Source organism: Pelodiscus sinensis, chromosome 3 (genome assembly GCF_049634645.1).
Source record: "Pelodiscus sinensis isolate JC-2024 chromosome 3, ASM4963464v1, whole genome shotgun sequence".
Classification (NCBI taxonomy): domain Eukaryota; kingdom Metazoa; phylum Chordata; order Testudines; family Trionychidae; genus Pelodiscus; species Pelodiscus sinensis.
Window position 1 is genome coordinate 135,309,342 of NC_134713.1, and position 12,382 is coordinate 135,321,723.

Sequence of the window (12,382 nt, forward strand, 5' to 3'; positions counted from 1 at the left end):
TAACAACTGGTACTTTCAGTATTAACCAGAACCAAGACTCCTGCAACTCCTCTACTGTGCCATTTCCAGCCACTCAGTTGTCTTATTTCTGTATTAATAGTGACAATATGGAAAATAATTTTTTTTATGCTTGAGGTCCATACAGCAAATAGGTTGCAGTGGAAGGTGTGAGGGAATTGTGGTTGACAAGGTAGAAGTGGAGCATTGATATTAAGAATTAAAGTTCTGAGGAAGAACGGCTCTTGCGCAAGAGGGGGTTTTGCGCAAAAAGGAGCCATCTACAGTGCTTGTTTTTGCGCAAAAGCCTCTTGTGCAAAAATGGCTGCTCTTTACTTATGCAAATGAAGCATGGTGATATTCCACACCACGCTTCATTTGCATATGCTTTTCCACAAGAAGGCTACAGTATAGACTATATCTATACCAGAATATCACGTAGTAACCGTGTGTGGGTTACATAGACAATATTATCAAACACAAGACAACACACCATTTAAATATATGGTTTAGTTAACAAATTTAACATATTCCACCCTCACTGAATATTCAGCCCCCCACTGAATTTCTGCACTGCTTTAAGGACTTCCTGAAACCAACAGAGAAAAAGTCTTCTTTGCTCCAGTGATAGCCATCAGTTTTCTGATGGGTTAGAAACTTTGTAGAGATCTGACAGTCCTCAAAGATTCAGATATTTTAGGAAAGCAACTCAGAATTAACTACTGAATCTTCAGGAAATTCTACTCCGAGATAATTAACTAGGATGATAGCAGAGGAAAATGCCTAGGAAGAAGGGTTTTAAGTGACTCATCTTCATAAATGTTTATGTATACATTTTCTAATCCTTAAGTCCATCCTCAAAAATCATCCAATAAGAGATTTGCTTTGGTGTTTTTGCATGATAGAGATGTAGCTCCACAATGATCCTCTTATAGGTAAACTTTAGTGGTAATGCTCATTTACTATTTATTTTTGTCATTTTAAATATTGCTAGCATAGTACCCTTCTGATCTAATGGCATAATTCATTAAAATGGGGGGGGGGGGGGGGGGAAACAGGTAGGGTACATTTCTTTCAAAGGTTCCACAAACATACCAACTTAGAGTTTCCCATCTCACAAAACCACTTTCTAATTCAGCGTAGAGATGGTCTTAGAAAAAAATTGAGGTTTATAGGAAAAGCCAAAATATAAATTGTTAGTCAAAACTCCTGCTTTGCAGTAGATCAACTGGAGCTCCATTAACAATCTACAATAGCAGATTTTTTTAAACGTAATTTTTGAGGTACAGTTTGCACATATTTCCTATGAAGGAAGAGTGCTATTGATCTTTCATGTGGGCATCTAAGAAAGGTGTTCTGAATATCTGATGCACAAAGAAAAAGGATATTGTAATACAGCCTGATATGCTGGAGGAAGTCTCCCTTAACCCCTAGCCATCCCTTTACTATAGTTATAGGAGCCATATAATTCATTGGAGCTGGCTGAAAATTCCCCTATCTTTTGACCTAGTGGAAAATTTGGATTCTTCAGCTAAATATTTTAACCAAAAACAGAACTACTTTGATTAGGAAATACAGTTGTGTGACTTTATGGTGCCTCCTGGTTCCATCTCCCTCTATAGGCTAGGCTTCCAGATTGGACTACATCTCCCATGATGCACCACAGTCTCCTATCTTGGTGAGACCAAAATGTGAGATTTCTTTATCTGCACAAGACATGTTATCCAAATCCAGCCTCTTTTTTAGCTCTTGGGTCTCTGTTGACTGTCTAAGTAATTATATCTTTAGTTTTCTCTGGTGGAAAGATACAGTGGAAACCCCAACCTCTGTGTTCCTGCAGCTTCCATTTATTGCTCCTGATCTCTGCTACGTTAGTCTGTATCGGTCTTCTCCTTTATTGTTCAGCTCCTCCCAAGTTTGACTTCTTGACCCTCTGGAGGCATGGGTTCTTCCTGCTGCCCCTTGGTTGCCATCTCTACTACTTCTACGGGATTTTCCCTCTCCCATGGCACTTCTAATGGAATCAAACACGTATCAGCTCAAGGAGAATTTTATTCAAAGCCATGATGAAAGATCCAGATTATGCTGCTTTGCATCCTTCATATAAAGATGTGGAATCCTCCTTGGTCTGTGGGATGACTGTAGCTCATCTTGTGAGAACCACGCAGTCTCTCCGGTTTAAATGAACAAAATCTCTTGGTTTGGATGCCATCCAAGAATATCTTGGGAGAAGATAGGAAGGGGTGTATGGTTGAAATGCAGTATAAACGGAAGGAGAAGGTTATTTCATGCAAAGTGCAAAATAATTAACACTAATATCTAAGGGTATGTCTACACTACAAAGTTAGTTCGAACTAACGTCCGTTAGTTCGAACTAACTTTCCTAGGCGCTACACTAGCGCTCCGTTAGTTCGAACTTAATTCGAACTAACGGAGCGCTTAGTTTGAACTAGGTAAACCTCATTTTACGAGGACTAACGCCTAGTTCGAACTAGCTAGTTCGAATTAAGGGCTGTGTAGACCCTTAATTCGAACTAGTGGGAGTCTAAGGCTTCCCAGGTTTCCCTGGTGGCCACTCTGGCCAACACCAGGGAAACTCTATTGCCCCCCTCCCGGCCCCGGAGCCCTTAAAGGGCCACGGCTGGCTACTCACTTTGTGCCAGTTGCAAGGCTGCAAGCACCCGTGCCTGCACAGCCTGCACCTGCCACAGGATGAGCCAGCCATCCGAGGGCTCCCAGCCCTCCACTGCTCCCCAGGACCAGCCTGGCGGCTCCCAGGAGCCTGCCCGGGGGCGCAAAAGGCGGGCGCCCACCTGGTCAAGTGCGGAGATCGTGGACCTCATCGAGGTTTGGGGGGAAGCCTCCAATGTCCACGATCTCCGCACTAGCCACCGGAACGCGGCTGTCTACGGCCGCATGGCTGCCAGCCTGGCCGCCAGGGGCCACCAGCGCAGCCGGGAGCAGGTGCGCTGCAAAATAAAGGACTTGTGGCAGTCCTACTCCCGGGCCTGCCTGCCAGGGGCCGACCCGGAGGCCTGCCCCCACTTCCATGCCCTGGACCGCATCCTGGGGGCTCATGCCATCCCTGCCCCCCGGGACGTGATTGACCCCGGGGCAGAGGGACCGCTCCTGGACACGGAAGAGGAGGAAGAGGGCTCTGAGAGCCAGGAGCCTGCTGCCAGCCTGCCCAGGACCCGGGACCCCTGAGGCACACCACAGACCCGCTCGCCTGTGTCGTCTGAGGCCGGGGAGGCGTCCACCTGTGAGTACCCTCGTGTTCCCCTTATGTGTACGGGGGGCTGGGGCGAGAGGGAGCCCCGGGACCGTGCGCCTGGGCTTTGCCCACCACGGAGCAGCAGCTGGGGATCCTGCAGGGGCCCTGGCCTTGCAGAGGGGAGCTGGGTTTCACACACCTGGGCCCCTGGGGTAATTGACCGCTGGTCTTCTTGCACCACAGCCGCAGCACCTGGGCCTGCAGGGCGCACCACCCTGCCTGCAGCAGCTGTCCGTGCCCAGGCAAGCAGGACAGCCAGGAACCAGGAGGACTACCAGAGGCGGCACCTCCGGTTCCTGGATCGACAGCTCCGTCTCCAGGACCACTGGGTCCAGGAGGACCTCAGGCTGCACCGGAGGAGTCTGGAGGCCCTGGAGGAGCAGGGCCGTGCTCTGCGAGGCCACCTCCAGAGCCTGCTGGACCGCTTCCCATTTCCTCCTCCCCCTGCTCCCCCTCTTGCTCCCCCTGCTCCCGCTCCTGCTTCCTCCACACCCCCTGTCCCTCCTGCCCCCCCCTCCACAACCATTCCCCACCGACGCCCCCGGACCCGCAGTGTGGCGAGACGGGAGAGGCAGCCGGACTCCCACCCCTGATCTTTCCTTTCCCTTCCTCCCTTCCCTCCCCTCCCCTTCCCTTCCAGCTCCCTCATCCCAGGTTTCCCCCTCCCCTCTCTCACCCTCATTCCTCCCTTCCTGCACCCAGTTATGTTAAATAAACAGACGTTTTTGTTTCAAAAACAGGTGTCTTTATTGTACAGTAGATAGGGAGGGGAAAGGGGAAGGGGGGTAGGGTGGAAGAAGGCCCCAGTGGGGCATGCAGGGAGAGGTCAGTCCTCCTCCTCCTCCACCAGGAAGCTCTCCCGCAGGGCTTCCCGGATCCGGACGGCCCCCCGCTGGGCTTCCCGGATGGCGGTGGTGCGGGGCTGACCGTAGTGTCCAGCCATGCGGTCAGCCTCAGCCATCCAGGCTGGCAGGAAAGCCTCCCCCTTTCGCTCACACAAATTGTGGAGCACACAACATGCCGCCACAACGGGAGGGATGTTGTGCTCGGCCAGGTCCAGACGGGTGAGGAGGCATCGAAAGCGGGCTTTCAGTCGCCCGAAGGCCCCCTCCACCACGATGCGGGCCCTGGTCAGCCTGGCATTGAAGGCCTGGTGGGAGGGATTGAGGTGCCCCGTGTAGGGCTTCATGAGCCAGGGCTGCAGTGGGTAGGCGGCATCCCCCACCAGGCACACGGGCATGTCCACGTCCCCGACCCTGATGTGGCGGTCGGGGAAGAAGGTCCCGTCCTGCAGCCGCTGGCACACGGAGGAGTTGCGGTACACCCGTGCGTCGTGTGCTTTGCCGGACCAGCCCACATTAATGTCCGTGAACTGTCCCCGGTGGTCACACACGGCCTGCAGGATCACAGAGAAGTACCCCTTTCTGTTGACGTACCGGGACGCCTGGTGTTCCGGGGCACGGATGGGGATGTGCGTCCCGTCGATGGCCCCCCCGCAGCTGGGGAAGCCGAGGGCGCCGAATCCCCGGATGACAGCGTCCGGGTCGGCGAGGCAGACCACCCTGCAGAGCAGCACCCGGTTGATGGCCTTGACCACCTGCGGAGAGAGACACAGCAAAGCGCCAATCAGTGAGGCGCCTGGGTGGCTGGGAGCGTGCGTGTCCTGGCAGTGCCCCGCGCCCCACTCCCGGAAGCAACCCCCCTGGCGGTGTGTAGTACGGCCGGGACAGCCCGACCCCTCCGGTGCGGGGCGCTTTTGCCTCCTCCCGCCCCCCCTTTGTCCCTGGGGCGGCCCATCCCCTCCTCGCAGCCCCCCTCCCCCCCGGCTCGGTGGCCTACGAGTGCCTTACCTGCATGAGCACCGCTCTGACGGTGGATCTCCCCATGCTGAACTGGTTCCCGATGGATCGGTAGCTGTCTGGCGTGGAGAGCTTCCAGAGGGCGATGCCACCTGCTTCTGGAGGGGGATGGCGGGTCTCATGCGAGTGTCCCTTCTTTGCAGGGCAGGGGCGAGCCACTCGCAGAGCTCCAGGAAGGTGTCCCTCCTCATCCTGAAGTTCTGGGTCCACTGTCGGTCTTCCCAGCGCTCCAGGATGATGCGGTCCCACCAGTCGCTGCTGGTGTCCAGACGCCAGATGCGGCGGGGCACGCCGGTGCCGGGGCGCTGCCGCGGCTCCTCCACGGCCCCCAGGGCGGCCAGGTGGAGAGGCAGGGGGCTGATGTTCCCCAGGTGGTGCCAGGCAGCCTCGAGCCATTGCTGGCAGGCTTGCAGCAGCAAGTCCAGAAAGTGCACCAGAAGGTGCAGGGCGAGCTGTGGCTCCATGTTGCCACCTGCGGCGGCCCCCCCGAAGGGAAGCACCAACACAGATGGGCACAGAGACCGACGCTTTGCTGTCCCTTGGCGAGGTTGGCAAGCAAGCAGGAAAAGCTGAGAACCGGCTGTCCAGGGGGGTCCCTTTAAGCACGAGCCTCAGATAGCCTCAGACAGCAGCCACACAAAGCAACTACTGACCTGATGCCCTGCCAGAACCTGTTTCAGCTGCCCTTAAATGCCCCTTGTGTCCAATCAGTGTGGACGCGCTAGTTCGAATTAGCAAAACGCTAATTCGAACTAGTTTTTAGTTCTAGACGCGTTAGTCCGAATTAGCTTAGTTCGAATTAACTAATTCGAACTAAGTTAGTTCGAACTAGCGCTGTAGTGTAGACATACCCTAACACTTTTCCATAATATTAAGAAAACCTGTGGGAAGTGTCATGACTTGAGGATTTAAAAGCAAAATACTAATTTGAGAGGGAAACAATGCATGGGACACCAGGAGGGAATAAATGTTGAGCAGCAATACAAGACACAGCAGTATTGCATTTCTTCCATTCTAATCTTGCTAAAATGATGTTATCATGACAGAAGAAAATTGGCTTTGTGTGAAAGGGGGACACTTCGGCCAGACAGAATGGGAATCAGAGATTTGGGAACAGTCTACAGGCTTCTTTTGTGTATATAAAGATGCTAGGTTGTAGGATTGGTTACATTCCATTGTTTTCAGAGGTATCGCATTTGCTTGCTCTAGAGCTAAATGTAGCCAGATGTGTGGATTAACAGAAACATTGAATCTAAACCGCTTCTCCCACCAAAGTCTGGCCAAGACTAGACCTCAACTTGAATCTTGTCTCTTTATTTATAAATAGGCTTAGAAGGAATAGATTTATAATAGTAAATGTTTATTTCACTGTGCACACAAAACAAACATTTCTTTTGGTAATACTGTAATCACAATGAACTGAAAAGCAAAGAAAGAAAAGCGACACCTGAGAACTTCAGAACTTGATGTAATATTTACTTTTGTATATTTTGCCTTATGGTGCTGATAATTTGTGTTTTAATAATTATGAAGCTTTAACTTTTTAATCTTAACATCTATTGTCATTAAATTACTGACTGACCCCCCATTGTCTGATATTGCCTCCCACAACTGTGAAAGTTGAAATGTACAAATAAGTAAGAGTGTTTAGAAATAATCTGTAAGAATGAATTCTGCCAAGGCTATAACAGGAAAATGCATCAGAACATCAAACCTCCCTGACTTTGGGGAATGGTCTGCCAGAGGCTCCTGTATTCCCCCAGGTGATCCAGCAAAACACCCACTAGAGGCTGTAGGCTTCTCTGAGCATCACTTGAGTGGAAACCCATGTCTCACTCCCTTCTGACCAAGGTATTTCCAGGCTGCACATTCCTCTTTTACTTTTATACCTCAACAAGAGATACAACTTTCCAGCCATATGAGAACATGATTGGTAATAATCACATTTGTTACTCTGTGGGGTAACAAAGTCCTACCTGACCAGATAGCCATATGCCAACACAAGCAGTCTTTTTGTCCCAAATCCTAGCCCTATGTCACTTTGCCAGTAGCTGGCAGGGGAATCCAGAATCTCCTGCTATTCTGGATTTCAGCCAAGTATCCTATGACTAGCAACCTAGGTCTGCTCAGTCTCAGACCCTGTGGTTATTTTCTTGGGCTTTTTCCTACTCAGTATTTCCTTGCCTATCCCTGGATTTACCACAGCTCCCTGGGACTAACACCCTTCCAGGTTACTTGTAAAACTCCCAAGTCCAGGGCAGGACCCCAGGACTTACTCCCCACCTAAATCAACTCCGTGTGCCTAGCCAGCTTCCTTGAGGGAGTAACTATTGACCTCATCTCTGCAATTTCTTTTGGCTCTTGCGTCCTGGCTTTATCTTGCTATTCAGGCTCCTCACCCCATTGTGCTTTATCTGCCATTAGGCCATATCCATCCCTGGTTCCCCTTTAGAGGCGGCATCTAGGGCAGGGGTGGGCAATAATTTTTGTAAGGGGTCCACTTCACCAACTGTGGTAGTGGCCCCAGGCCGACTATGCCAAGGAAGGATACAGAGCCTCAGGCGGAGGGAGCAGGGCCTAGAGCAGAAGGGGCAGTTCCCTCTAGGCCCTGCTTGCCCAGGGTAGGGGAGAGGAGACGTCATGCACTCCCCCACGGGGTGAGGGAACACATGAAATCTCTTGGCCCCCACCTCGTCCTGCCAGGGGTGCATAGTACCCAGAGGAAACTGCCAGCCATTTTGAACAGCTGGCGGTTTCCTGGTGGGGTAGGAGACTTCGCATGCACCCCTGCCAAGCCATTTGATCCGTCTCGTGTTCCCACTGCCAAGCCCCAGCCCTCAGGCCAATCTGGGCCTGGGGGCGGGGGAGCTCCTGAAGTCTCTCACCTCCCCACCCTGCCAGGGGTTCACGGCTGCTAGAGGGAACTGCCAACTTTTTGACCAGCTGGTGGGTCCCTCTCGGTGCTGTACATCCCTGACAGGGGGAGGAGACTTCATACGCTCGTCCACTCCCAGGCTTTGATTGACCTGAGGGCTGGGGCTCAGAGGTATGGGCCACGAGCTGGATCAAATGGCTTAGCATGCCGGATCCAGCCCAGAGGATGCATCTTGCCCACCCCTGATCTAGGGTTAATTATCACCTGGCCCAAATTCACCCACTCAGGGCTTGTGCAGGATAGACATCCCATCACACTCCTAAGTAGCATGACTTAATTTTGCTTTCCCTCTTCTTCATATTATGCCCATAATTAATAGCTAGTTTACATATTTTCCTCACATTTCTGCTTCCAGTTCAATTCTCCCTCGGGTTTCAAACCTTTCACTAAATCTTCCAGTCAGCCACACAGGGGTTTCCATATTCTTGTATTATGTTCCTCTGAATAAGAAGAACAACGCAAATATGATTCATATCATATGGATAAATGGTGTACGAGATACTGGCCAAATTCTTCAGTTCTCACTCAATCCTTAGGCAGGCAAAACTGCCCTTTTCCTGAGGAGCTGTGCCTGAATAAAGACCATAAGATTTGGCCCGAGGTGTGCATATGGAATGGATGTTTCCTAGATTATCTTAGTTTACCTCGCTTAAAAAATATCAGGAACAAATTGCTATGCAGACGTACTAGCACCACCTCTTCCAACTGAGCACAGCCCTGGAAAAAACTTGCACTCTGTGTAGGTTGGGATTGCTCTGCCGGCTTGAGAGTGAGCTTAGAATCTTGACTCCTGGTGCAGCTGCTTCTTTTGGTGGTAATTCCTAGGAGGAAGCACACAGTATTTCTTTACAGGCCCAGTAAAGGGCACTTCTTAGAATATCTTTCCCTAGAGTGATTTTGTTCTGTGCTAATAGGACAGCTCCTGAGAGTACTGGATAGCCACTTCCATGCTGGTCCCCCTGCATGCGTAAATATAACGGCAGCGTTTTGTCCTCAGTGACAATAGGAGACCATGTGACAGATATTTTGATTATTATTGACCTGAGGTAGGTATGAACCGATGATCAAGAGGTTAAAGGAATGCCTATAAATTGAACCTCGGTGCTCCCACGCGCTAATATAATTGATTTTACTGCAGCCTTGCTTGCTATTGTCATGACAGCTCTATCTTTTGCAATGCCTACCACTCTTCACATCCGCTGATAGCATACCCACTACTTGCTCCTGAAGAGAATAATTATGAGAACCTGGCATTTTGACAGCATCTCAGATGAAAGCTGGATACAGCAGAGTCGAAAGTGTGAACATTTGTATGGCATATCTACCTTGTTTTCTGTACTTCATTTTAAAATTTGTAACTTTGAGTGCTATACAGTGAATTTTTGTTCCAAATCAACAGTCTTGTGATTATACATTACAGCCATGCTAACGTGTATAGCTTCAGACATTCCTTTTAATTACCTACAGTAAGCACTTAATAGGCTAAAAAGGCAAAGGTTGGGGGTAGTCGAGTTAGTCTATAAAGTGCTACCAGACCATTTGTTGTTTTTTAAGTTTATCCTGTAAAGAGTAACAAAATATGTAAATGGTATCATGAGTTTTCTTGGACACAGCTCACTTTTTCAGATGACCAGAGTTTTGAGTTTAGGATGTCCAGACTCAAAATAAATAGGAGTCTGGACATCCTAAACTTAAAACTCTGGTCATCAGAAGAAGTGGGCTGTGCCCATGAAAGCTCATGATTCCATCAACATGTTTTGTTAGTCTATAAAGTGCTACCAGACTATTTGTAGTATTTTTATTATTTCTGTTGTGGGGATAATTTCACACAGATGCCCTAAAAGAGTCTTCTGCAATCTCAAAGGAAAGGTGCTGAAGTGTGAAAAGTTTTAGCAGTCTACATTTATTTCCCCTTGCCACCACCTACATAAACCCCTGAAGGCACAGACACACACACAACTGGACACACACACAAACACACACAAGGAGACACAGACACATGGGAACATATGCAGAAACACACACAAAGATGGATAAACAGACAGACACACATGGGTGTGGACATGGACATACATACAGTATCCAATGGTAGTAAGTTACCATCAAATTGTGATGGGCACATAAATGGGAAGAAGTGAAAAGTCCAAACAAAAGAGTCGGGGTGTTGTTGGTCATAGTAATGAAGAAAGTTCAAAACTGTGTTCAAAACAGTGTTGATTATGACAAATTTCCTGACTTAAAATATGTCCCATTTTGATATTTTCTAAATAAAGAGTTTGCTAATTCATTCTGAAATGACATTTTGTTTCCAAAATTTACTTGAGAAATGGTCAAAGTATTTAAAAAGTAGCAGGCCAAAATGTTTTGATTGATCCAAATGCTTGTTTCCCTTCTGTTTCTCAAATCGTTGACCCTTTTCTTTTGTCCAAATTCAGATTGGATTTTTTTTAAATGCTGAAAATTCTTACAGGACATAAAACCATTAAGGATCTGTCTTTAAGTGCCAAAATCACTTTTGAAAATATAACTTAGGCTCCTAAATCAGCGGAGCCATTTTGAAAATTTTACCTCAATACTAAATTTTCCAAGAGTGTATAGAAAACCCACAGTTAGGCTACATCTACACTGCACCTCTCTTCCACAAAATCTTGTGCAAATGAAGCATGGATTAACATATTGCTGGGTTTCATTTGCATAATTAATTAGTGGCTCTTTTTGCGCAAGAGGCTTTTGCGCAAAAAGGAGCTGTGTAGAGTTTGTCAGAAAGAACAGCTCTTGTGCAAGAGGGGTTTTTGCAGAAAAAGGAGCCGTCTACACAGCTCCTTTTTTGCAAACGCCTCTTGCGCAAAAACAACCCCTAATTAATTATGCAAATGAGAGCAGCAATATGCTAATCCATGCTTCATTTGCATAAGCTTTTGCAGCAGAGAGATACATTATAGACGTAGTCTTAGTGTGTGAACTAGATAAATTCATGGAGGTTAAGTTCATAAATGGCTATTAGCCAGTATGGGTAAGGAATGGTGTCTCTAGCCTCGTTTGTCAGAGGGTGGAGATGGATGGCAGGAGAGAGATCACTTGATAATTACATGTTCGATTTAGTCCCTCTGGGACACCTGGCATTGGGACACTGCAGCTCTGCCCTCTCCCCTCAGCTATCTCAGAGGTCTCTCTGTTCTCTACAGCCTTGACCGTCTACCTCTCTCCACCCATGCTGCTTCCTTATCTGTCCCAGAGGCTTGATTGACTCACATGAAACATTTCCCCCATCTGAGGAGGCAAGTGAAATATATCACTGCTCAGCTGAGACCTATCTCCACTTACAAGGACAGCCACCCTGTGGCAATGTGCTTACATTTCAGCACATCCTCTCAGCTTGAAATATTGATTTACTGTAGAACAAGTAGGAAAAGATGGACTTTGGTGGACCTATTGCTCATGCTGGAGTATTTTGCTGAACTGAGACCTATAGGGGGAGGGCGGGGGAGAAGTGTCTTCTTGGCCGTGACAGATTTGTTTATGGAATAGTTTCCAAACAGGAAGTGATGGAAGCCCTGTTTGCATCTCTTTGCTCAGATATAAGTGACTACACAGGAGGAAAGGCCCTGTAAGTTCAACTTCAAGTGGATTTGCAGCAGTTTTCTGGCACTGAGAGATAGAACTCCCCCGTTTTGGGGAGTTGGCCAAAGATGAAGAAGTTGTTCTACCCTAGATTTTGCTCCCTCTGCCACATCTGCAGCAGGCAATGAGTCATTGAAAGTGCCTAATTTTAAAAGTATTTTGCTTTAATTTTTTTATTAGATTAAGTGGCACTGTACTGCTGCTGCTGGTATTGTTACTATTCTTTTTTGGATGTTTTTATCCCCTGGCTTTAATGGAATGTACTAAAGGAGTCAGGGAACTCTGCTGTACCAAATATAACAACAAGATGAAATGGCTAGCAACTCTGCAGCCAGACATGCTGTTTCTGAGGAACAAAATGACCCTAGACGTCTGCTGCTGGGTTTGTGTAAGCCTGAGGGCTATCGCTCAGGAACGAAAATGAAGCCAGTGCTACTTTCTAGCTATCTCCAGTTGAAATTTTGCTAGGGGGCAAAAGAAAGCTCCATAATAAAATCCCCCTCCATGTTAAATCTTACAGAAGTCTCAATACTGGTCTGCAGAGGTGAAATTAAAAAAAAACACCACCAGAATTTAAGAGCTCCTATACACACTGTCTGAGGTCCTCAGCTGTCACTCAGGAGGGCATTAAAAAAGTGACTTTATGCCACCCTTACGTTCCCTGATCCTGCTATGTGAAAGGCTGTTGGTCAGTTT